The following is an 11,210-nucleotide window of genomic DNA, read 5'->3' on the forward strand; positions in this document are numbered from 1 at the left end:
GAGAGAGACTGGGCCCAGTGGGGCACTGTCTGTGTGATTGAAGCCCCGGAGAGGGCACGTACGAGAGACAAAGCCCGGTGTGAGAGAACATTCGGGCGGAGGCCTTTTGAGAGAGCCTCTGGGGAAGGTGCATGGGCATGATAACGTCCGGAAGATCTGCGAGGCTTGGGGCGTGCTAAAGGGAAGGTTGGAGGCACGCGTAGCCCATAAGACGGGGGCGGTGCACCAGGTCACTCTGTACAGAGTAGGAGCCCAGACAATCCTAGCACCATGTTCAAGGGGACAGAGAGGCAGCCTCCCATATAAAAAGTGTATATATAACAGCAAGATGTGGCAGGCAAGAAAGAGAGTGCTGGATCGCCTACTTGGCACGGTAGGGGGGCGCTAGAGACATCATGGCCGCTCCTAGGCCCCACTCCATGACATTATAGCATATCTAAGTAAATTGAGTTATGTAGGAAAAAATGGGTTTTTTAGAGGGAAGCGTGTGTGTATAAAAAATTTATATATTAATAATATTTTAGAGGGGATTATAGATATATGTCCCTCTTAAAAAAGCATTTTATTCTACATAACTCAGTTAACAGTACTATAAAATAACAGCAGGTTTTGATGCACTTGCCAACCTAAAGGAGCTTGGTAGTTTAAGACCTCAGATTCTATCAATAAGTTGTCTTATAAACCTCCCTTTAGCACCACCTCCAGCCTCTGGTGACATGTCATCTGGTGCACAGATGACAAGGCCCAATCCAGACATGAGTGGGCACTGCCAGACCTGCCAGGGCACCAAGCCCCTGGGGCATAGATCTGGTGTGCAGAGGCTCATGTACATGCCATGATTTTTAACATTTCATGCACTGCAACTGCATGTCTGTTTGCATGAGAGGGATTCCCCGATGCTTTAAAAGTCTTTCTTGTGTGTTAAACTAAAGCTCCTTGAATGTAGTTTAGTTTGGCTTTCTGGAAATTAAAGGTCACATACATAGAGTTGTTGTTTGCAAACACAAAGGCACTCAAAGATGTGTAATGAGTCTTTGTCCACCAGATAGCTCTGCAATTTTTTTTTGTAGTTCACTCCTTTGAATTGCTTCCACTTTACAAATTGCTTCCACTTTTTTTTCTTGTGTGGTTTCCTGGCTCCCTGCTTCCACTGCTGCATGGCAAGGTAGGGGGCACAGGATGGGGGCGGGGGGCCAGGCTGAGGGTACAGCACTGGACCATCCTGCTGTCCTGCAGTTCTGGCCAGGGACCCAGCTTAAGGGGCCAGTGGCGGGTCTTGGGCCCAAATCCTCCTGTGCAGAGCTCAGTTCAGCCCATGAAGACCAGCCCAATACCATTCATCTGGCCTGCGAGGCCACAAGACTGTGCACCCTTGTAATATAGTGACAACTCTGGTAACAAAGCCATTACTTGTTAACAAAGCAAAAAAAGAGGATTCTTGGCTGCTCTGAACTTAACCTTGACAGGGACATCAGGAATAGACCTCAGCAGTTCCAGAAGTTTTAAGCCTCTAACAAGCTCTGCTAAAGAAGAACCTGGGTTAGCATTATTTCATACAAAGTACACAGAGTGGCGACATTTCTTATAAATCTTGTAAAGGGTAGTGATTCATTAGATGTATTAGAATATTTATTATGATATAAGCAATAACAACAACCAAAGTACATGCTACAGACTGATCAACAGTACAGCCATTATTGGGATGTGATTGAACAACCTTTTAAATCCTAATAAATATTACAGATAATTACAAAATGGCAAAACTGATTTGTATTACCATTATATATGGCCCATATATTCTATATCAGTATCAGAGTCCATCAATTTCACTTGATGGTACTCTCACTGCTCAAAATCCTCTGAGAGACTGCAAGTCACTCATGTGCATCCTGCAGTAGCTATATAATTCTATACAGAAGCTAAGTACAGACAGTCAAAAAGCCCGAGTCTGAATCGATTCAGTCTTCACAGGTTAATCTAAACTTCAGAGATTAAGCTGAGAAATAACTGGACACACATTTACTTTTGATTCAGGAAATTGATGCAGCCACATGCCTGCAGTAGCTCAGGCCAGAAGCTGGTGGGCACTCGAGCACACCTTGGGTATGCATTTGCTTCCTCCTCCTACTGCCCCTGAGGTCTCTGGCATTTACCGTCCACAATCACAGCAGCAGGACTTTCTGGGCTTGCTCATCACTTCCTCTTCCTGCTGCCTCTGGGATTTATAGCTGACTGTCACAGCCAGCAGTAAGTTTAGCAGCAGGGCAGCTGTGTACTTGGGGGAAGGTGGGTTTAACCCCCACCCCTGGCCCCAGACCCCAACCAGTGTTTCCCTGGTAGAAGGGGAAAGTCCTGCCTCCTCCCCCCCAGACTTTCTCTCCTAGAACAGACAGCGCGCAGCCCATCCCAGTGCTGGAAAGCATACTGGCATGCTGGGGGACTGTGATTTAACTTGAACCAGGAAGGGGTCTGAGACAGAAGATTCATAAACTGGTTTGACATAAATCAGTTAAGTCTGATACTACATTGAACCAGGTTCATTTTAACCAGTTTCAGCCATTTTGAAACTGGCTTGTGGATACTGGGCATTTGTTCTGTTACAGGTTTAAACCAGTTTCTGATAACTTAAACTGGCTTATGTGTAACTTCTGTCCCTAGCCTGCATGACCAGTGCAATTATGATAAGGAACTGCAAAAGAAACAAAAAACTTTTCACCGTCAGAGTGAAATATATGAAATCATAATATTTGTAGCTTTGGTTTCATATCTGTCTGGTCTGTAAGTTGCCTAGCACACTATTAGCAATATACTTATAGACTATATACTATTAGCAATATACTCATACAACAATTGGTAAAATAATCTGTTCAAATCATCACAGTGTATTATATAAACTCACCAAAAATAAATACTTGTTCTAGAGTGCAGCTTCAGTGTTTTCTTTTTTTTCAGTTCAGTGTATACTAATTCCATCATTAATTTGCAACTCCTGCAAGAAGACTTAGCTATTCTATTTTTAAATGTAGCCATGTACTAATAAAATACTATTTTATTCTTAGCCCTTATCTGCCAGTGGCAGACTATATCACATATTTTTAAGTGATATTTAAAGGTCAAACCAATAATCCAGGGATAGTGTTGAATATATAAAATTCAACCAAGGCAAGTTGGAAGCCACAAAGAAATATACTTAATATAGTGATAAAGCACTTCTTCTGTTTTTAACTTATTTATTCAGTGGTTAAAGGTGGTACAAAATAGACCACCATTAAAGGGAAAAACTCAATAACATTGTTCTCTTAGGGTAATTTCCTTATCAGTCTTTCAAATTTTAGGGACTGCATAGAGAAGATGGCCTGCAAACCATACTCTGTCAGGGGAATACTAGAGATGTATTGAATGCAATAAAACTGCCTCAATGGGTACATCCCCATGAGCAGGAAAATGTGTTTCCCCAAGGACAAAAAGCAGTGGCACATATTTATGCTGCTGTTACTTGTCCCAGAGTATGCCCCAGCATGTGCACTATGGCACACAGCAAATTGCCCCAGATGGGGTAGGAAAGGCTGGGTGGGGCCCCAGCAGCTTAACCTGGGGGTCTTCTGCAGCTGCAGCTGCAGGTGTGGTGAGCTGAGCCTGGCCAGCTGCTGGAGCATGGCTGTGGTGAACCAGGCTTCAGTTTCTGGCAGCTCATGCTGCAATCACATGCACCGTGCCACTTTTTTTCCATGGTTTTTTAGATTTCCTGGTACCTAATTTTGCTGCCACGCTGCAAATATGTAGTGCAAGGAACAGGTCCACATGCTCTATGTGCATTCTGCAGCACCTCAAAAGGTTTTTGTGGTGCACATTCCTGCTTGTGTGGATGTGGCCTATGTGCTCACTTCAAGTTGCTCACTTTGGTGCTCTCCAGGATGGAAGATCCCAAGCACATTCTGCCCACCCATTTCCCACACCAAACTCAGAAATGCCATGGCTGTCAACAGCTTCAATGCAATGGAAACACAGGTTTCAAGAGCAGCCATTAAGGAGGGATGGGTGCAGCAGGATGCATTTCAGTCCTACATTTCTGGGTCTGATATAAGCAAGCAGAAACAGGAGGGTGGCTTACCCTTGGGGGTGTTCCTTCCAAGAAGAATCATAAAATGATGTAAAGCTATCCTTAGCTGTATTACTTTCTAAATGAATAATGCTTCCACTGGATGATATGCTTCCACTGGATGATATGCTTCCACTCTGTCCTTGGGTTTGTAAACAGTGGAGGTGACTAAATGTCACTCTCATCAACATTCACTTCCTGATATTTTCCAATGTAAAACTTCTGAATTAGAAAAGAGGATCCAAGAGATTGGCTCCACTCCTTCTCTATAATGTAAACAAATTGATCCCAGAATCTTAGTTCTCTTCTTGTCTAGTAAGTTTGATGTTTCAAGCTTGTTTTCTTATTTTGTTCAGCTATTTTAATTATTGAGAAACGCACTTTTAAAAAAGGAAAGTTTTTTTTTAATTTTATTTTGAAAATGGCAAATTCTTCATCTGTTAGGAATAGCATTCCAGAAGCCAAAAAAGCATATCATCCCCTATAATTACAAGCTGCATCTGTCTTGGGGTTTCTCATTGTTTTTAATGAGCACAACTATCACATGAATGATGAGTAAGAAAAGGGTTTTGAAAGCACCTTCCTAGCACAATGCTGAACAAAAGCACAAAAGAAAGGATGACACTGTAGCCCAGTGATAAGGGCTAGTCCTGTAACCTGGGAAGGGGAGACTTCCCCTCTGACCTGGTTGTAGGACTATTTCTGTATTTTATCAGCTTACTCTCCTCAGGGCTACTGCCAAGCAAATGTTTGGGAAGGTAGTCAATAATTGCCTTTAAAGAAAAAAATACATATAGTTGACCATGGGAAAAATACATGCTTGAATATGTAAACATTTACAAATAACACTTTGATCCCTCAGCTGTGGACAGGTGGCTCTTTTAAAATAATGTAACAAAAGCATACTCATTATCTGTGAAGTACTGATGATTTATAGTCAACAGAAGGAGAAATTGACCCTCTTAAGAAAAAAATAGAGCAATTATCAGTTAGTTTTTAAAATTAATAACTTCATGAACAGATTTACTACACTTTTTTTTTTACAAGACATAAATCCCACACAAAGGCATATCTAAGAAAGGACAGATGCATGAGAAATAGCTTTGGCTCCTAATTCTAACTATGGGGGGTGGGGAATTATGTTATTAAAAATGAGAGGTCAGGAGAGAGAAAAAGGAAGTGAGAAATGAACTGGGAAGACTGAGAAATAACTCTCACCCTTGATGAATAAAGAAATAAAGAACATCTATCTATACATTTGCAGCTTCATTTGATATACTATGGTTGTGCCTCTTCTGGACATTTTAGATTTTGGCAAAGATTGTCCAATAATCAGTTGGGCCTATGATCAACACTGCACTTGGGTATCTGAAATTTAGACATAATTCTTAGGTGCTTGATCCCCAGAACCAAATCCAGAACCCTGAGCCAGGCACCTAGGCTCCTTATACAGTGAAGCAGGAGAATTAGGTGCCTCAGGATGGGATCCAAGAAAGCCAACAGAGAAAGAGGAGCTCTCCAAAGTCAGCATCTGCAGTGGGCTTATTTTTTAGGTTAGCTCATAGGGAAATTCTGAGGACAGAAGTGAGTCTTAAATCTTGCCTTAAATCTGGGGAGCAGAGAGTCATCTCCAGTCATTTGGGACCCATGGCCTGAAGGTTTGTGCCTTTGCTCTTTCCTTCAAGTGAATGAATGCTTTATATGGAATAGTCACTGGAAAATACACAGATAACATCCTGAGAGCAGGACCACAGCTCAACTGACTGACCTCATCACTAGGCTCGTGTTCTCTTTCTGGTGCAACAAATCCTGAATTCTCTGCATTATAACACAGTAGGAGTGATATCCCACTCTGGAGACTAGCGATGTGGCTTTGAATTCCTTCAAGCAGAGGAAGAAGTTGAGCCTGGACCTCTCTATTCCTGCAGAAGTATAGTAATCATTAGGACTATTAGATAAAAGGGAGAGGCTGCCACCACCTTTTCCAGGCAGGTTTTAAAAGACAGAGGTAGCCACCATTGAGCAGCTAGATCCTATTAAGGCTCACTAAGTGATGTTTTAGAATGCCTAATGGACTGAGCCCCTTAGGACATTTTTACACATATTTCTGATGCAGAGCTGGGTGCTTTTAATTAGCAAGCCATGCTAATTAAAAATGCCAATACATCATGTTTATAAGTGCTGCAGCACGCCTCCATGCTGAGAAAATGGCAGCAGTGTGCTTTGAACTAGAGCACATCAAGTGTGTTTTAATTCAAAGTGCACTGCTGCTATTTCCTCAGCATGGAGGAGCAAGGTGCCACTAATACATGTGATGTGCAAGGTTGCCAGAGCATGTCTCCTTCTACAATCAGGTCTTTCACCACCTGGACACAGAAGATGTGATTTTTTAGGGAATCAGTTGCTTGCTGGTTCCTAATTGGTTTGAAATGCTAAAAATGCCCTGAGAGGGACATGAGTGGGTAAAGTCCAGTTAACGCAGTCAAACATTAAATAAATAATCCAAAACATAAAATATGAGTATCACCACCAAATAAGCTGACATATGTGCATGTGCATGTACATGTATACATGCACATTTCTATGTAAATATATACTTATACAATGTTGATACACAAATAAACAGATTAAAATGAGCTCCAATTTTAAACTTGTCAGGCTCCTCAACAGTGAATTATGTTGCTCCAACTTTCAGGGGATCATTCTGTCCCTTGACAGATAATGTATTTTTATTATTATTATTATTATTATTATTATTACTAAGGTGCTGATAAGGCCACATTGGTGGGAGGTTTAAGAGTTCACACTGAGTAAAATTATTCAGTGATAGCAGACTCATCCCCTGTTTCTATTTCTGGACTATTCTGTGCAGAATTCTGATGTATATGTTAATTAAAATGTCAGCACTCTTTCGTTTGCATAGAATGGTATAATCCTTAAAATGGTTAGTCATTACCCTATGTATTGGGTTGGTATAGTCTGTTCTGGCATAAATGAAAATGAATTTTTCATATTCACAGAGCATAAAAATAATGTAACCTTCTCCTCTTAACTAGATTCAGGGAATTCTCTCTGTCTCATCGCTTGTAGGGAATCCCATTACTGTACATTCTGAGTATCTCTGAAATATGTAAAACAAATAACAATATCAATCTCCCTCTCACTATTTTTCTTCCTTACCAAGATGTAAGACAAATAACTTAATTATTTTATAGATTTTTTTTGTTTACTTGCTTAGTTAGACTTGAGAGTTTGAGTGACTGGATGTGTTGAACACCCATGTATGAGTGAAAAATCTGTTGCGGGAAAGCTAAACTAAATGAGGTTTTATTTAGTTCTGAAAATACTGAGACCCATTGAGAGAAATTTCCAGAATCTAGCTGAAATTTGTATTCTACTGTGGTGCTAGGCCATGGCCTCAAACCTGGGACTTGAGCCTGTCCAAATCAGACACTGAGCCAGCATGCTGCCTCCCTGGCTGAGCTCCCACATTGGACTATGTAGCCAGAACCCTCCATCTGGGTCTAGCCACCCACTCATACCCTACTACTGGAGTAGCCAACCAGGGGCTCAGCTGACTCACCCTTCCTATATAAGCCACTGACTTGGAAGATGAAGTGTCTGGATTTAACTTATATCTAGGCTGCTTTGCCCTTTGCTTGCTTTTGTACTGACTCTGACTGATCTCTTGGCTATCTAACCAGGCTCACCCTTGGAATCTGTGTTCGACCTGACCCTTCAGCTTCCTAACCTGATACCCAGCTTGATCTCCTGGGTACCCAGCCTGGCTTGCCTTTGGACTCCATGCTTTGCCTGACCATCTGGCTCTCTGACTCTTCAGACTGACCTCTTGGCTTCTGGTTTCCCAACACTTGGATTCTGTGCACTCTTCAGATCCTGATTGCCTCGCTGGACCCTGAGGCTAGGGACAGAAGTTACACATAAATAAGCAATCAGAAACCAGTTCTAATCTGTAATACAACAGAAGTTCAGTGAACATAAACTGCTTTCAAAATGGTTAAAAATGGTTTAAGATAAACCTGGATGGATGTAGTATTAGACTTAACTGATTAAGGTTACATTAGTTTATTGAACTTCTGTCCCACATCTTCTCTAGATTCAAGGTAACTTACAGGTCCCCACAGTGGTGATGCATAGGGCGTGCACGGGGGTGCACATGCACCCCCTGAGAGCGCTGGGGCATCCCCAGACAGACAGTGCTCCCCACTTAGGCAATGAGCGGGGGGGGCAGGCAGGACCACCAGTGCTCCCCCCGTGCGAGCACTGGCTGGGAGTGGAGGCGCTGAATGAAGCACCGCTAGCACTTCCAGGAGCACCGCTTGAGCTTTTGGTTGGTGCAGTCAGCCATGGGGGGACACTCCCCCCAATCAGCGAGATTGGCCACTGGGGAACTCATGCCCTCCTGACTCAAGTGACTCAGTTGCCTATGGTCCCCCAGCATCTCAGGATGCTTTGCACCTCCTTCACAAACCCTCCCTTACAGGGTGGGTGGGGCTAGCCTTAGCCCAAACTGCCTGTTCAAGCCAAGTAGAGAGGCATGCTCTATCACCCCCTGGCTTTTGACTTGGGTCACTGTAGGCATGTAACTACATTTCCATACTGTTCACTTGCTTATCAGTTCAATCTACATAGTTTAGACTAACCCGCAAAAATTGAATCAATTCAGCCTTGGGCTTTTGGACTGTCTGTACTTAGACTGAGTGACCCCTAGACCTGGATGTTCATGGCATCTGGTTCTTTAAGTATGAAAGTTCAGTGTTATTCATAAGATTCCCTGTATTGGTCATCTGTTCCATAATTCTGACAGAATATAGTTGTTGTGGGAGGTGATAGCCAGTACTAGGGAAGACAATGCCTGAAAAAGTGAGGACTGGACAAATGGAAACTATTTTATATCAGGGCAAAGACCTTGTACTGCAATATGTATTCAATTAATTCTCAAAATTATATAATTCTCAAATAAGACCCTGTCACTGTACAACACTATACACTTAAACATGGCTTGAGATTTCACGTACAGAGACCTTGGCCTGATTAATCCCATGGTTACAGCCTTTATTAAATTTGTATAACTCTGAATTTAAAATACAGAAAAAGAGAAAAAAATGTTAAAATCCCTTCCTTGATGCACTGGTAATATAATCCTTAACATAAATTTACCCTGCGTGGAAATGGGGAAGAAGTTATCTGAGATGGTCTGGAACTATTGTTATTAAAGTTCAGTTCCATTTTCAAGACAAAACCATAGTCCCCCCTACACACAAAGAAAAAATGCATAAAAGAATACCAAGATACAGGACATAAAGCTTCATTTGCTGTTTATTAGGATGTACAGAAAACCCTCGGTATTTGCGGGTTCAGCATTCATGGTTTCAAATATTCATGAATGCCAAACCCCATTTTAAATACACTTTAAACACTTACTGGAACTCCTCAGAAGCTCCACACTTGCTGCCGCTGGGCTCCTGCCATTGTCACTGGGTTCACACTGCTGCCACCAGGCTCCTGCTGTCGCCGCCTCACTCCCACCATCGCTGCCAGAGCCATGCCCCCTCCCTCCCTAGCCACCAGGGACACTGTGTTCATGAACACAGACTGCATTCATGAACACAGTGCCCTATTCACTGGTTTCACCATTCACGGGGATCATGGGAACATATCCCCCGTGAGTGGTGATGGTCGCCTATATTTACACTGCTTGATCTTGAGCTTTCCCCTAAAACAACCCAAACAATGTGAATTGCCCTTCTTTGTCATACCTAATAGCCAGCACTAAAGCCATCCACACTGGACTTCTTTAAGTACAGCTCTTCTAGAAATCGTGCTTTGCCAAAAGTTAGAAACAGGAAATTGTGGATCTGATGCTACCAGACTCTGGTCACAGGCTGATCACCCAGGTAAGTTCTAAGCACACTGTAGAAAATAGACAGCTAGGAAGAAAGTGGTAGTGGGATTGACTTTTTACCCAGAAGGTCAGTGGAGTTCCCATGGTTGTGACAGACTCCCACTGACAGCTGAGGTTATGGAGACCAATGTCTTTCTGAGACCACTCAGTCTTTTCTTTGAAGGACAGTGAAACTTCTCTGCTTTTCCCATGGTAACTTCAGCAAAATACCAGTTTTGTCATCACCTACAAATGTCTAATTTTCAATATGGTAACTTTAAGTAGGTAAAAAAAGTTCTGATTAATTTATTTTAAACTACAGTAGTACACCTTCCCAACAAGAATGAGCTTTGATTTAATGATTGGAATATAGGAATAAAATGGACATCCCAACTGGTTGAGTCTAGTGCCCTGCTGCCATTGAACAAACATCTCTTGAAAAAGGTCCACAAGAACATCTACTATGTACCCTCTCACACACAGGAACTAGAAAGCTAGCAACAAAAATAAAAACCTACAATACACACAGGAAGCATGCAAGAGAGATGGGGCACCACACATGCCTTGCCCACTGCAATGGCAAGAAATTTATTTTAGGTAAAATAAGCTCAGATAATCCCAAGTAGGTGGACTTAATTTCATGCTACAGATAAAATCAAAAACAAACAAAAGAAACAAACAGAAAAAAAACCCAAAAACTTTTTTGGCACTCTGACCTAGGTGAGAATTCTATTCTGCCCCCAAATTGGGTTGTCAGTTTTACTACAAGTGCAGAAGCAAAACCCTCTAGCCAGATGCCCCAATTTTTTCGCAGAACCATTAGTGTTCTTAGAACCATAGCACACCCTGGGTGATCCCCTATTTCTGATTGGGCCAATAGCTGATACTTTTTTTTTTTCTTTATTTTTGCACTTGAAAGCAAAAAAGAAAGACAAATCTGGAAGCCAAAAATGCATTCAAGAAAGGGGAAAAGCCCTGAAGCATGGGATTGACATAATATACTCCACAGGCTGTTAGCATGGGGTAAAATGTTTTATTAAATTTGCATTCAACTTCGCTTTTACAGAAATATGACTCCAAAGTCACTTCACTGATTGTAATAATGTGGAGCAGAATTTGTCTTGGGTTCTCCTGGGAATTCAGTTCTTCTTCAAAAAGTTTATAAACATCCAGTACATCATACATGATAGAATAAGTGGTCTTTTG

At 41.9% G+C, this 11,210-nt stretch overlaps 1 long non-coding RNA gene across 1 annotated transcript; it reads right to left on the minus strand.

Annotated features, from left to right (window-relative positions):
* Window positions 1-3,739: 3,739 nt before the first annotated feature.
* LOC109322626 lies at window positions 3,740-10,714 on the minus strand. The gene is made up of 4 exons (XR_002104442.1): window positions 10,704-10,714; window positions 9,029-9,034; window positions 6,365-6,369; window positions 3,740-3,804 (listed from the first exon to the last, which is right to left on the minus strand). It is a non-coding gene; the product is annotated as an uncharacterized LOC109322626 (long non-coding RNA).
* Window positions 10,715-11,210: the final 496 nt, after the last annotated feature.

This window comes from Crocodylus porosus, unplaced genomic scaffold, assembly GCF_001723895.1.
Source record: "Crocodylus porosus isolate Cpor-Errol unplaced genomic scaffold, CroPor_comp1, whole genome shotgun sequence".
Classification (NCBI taxonomy): Eukaryota; Metazoa; Chordata; order Crocodylia; family Crocodylidae; genus Crocodylus; species Crocodylus porosus.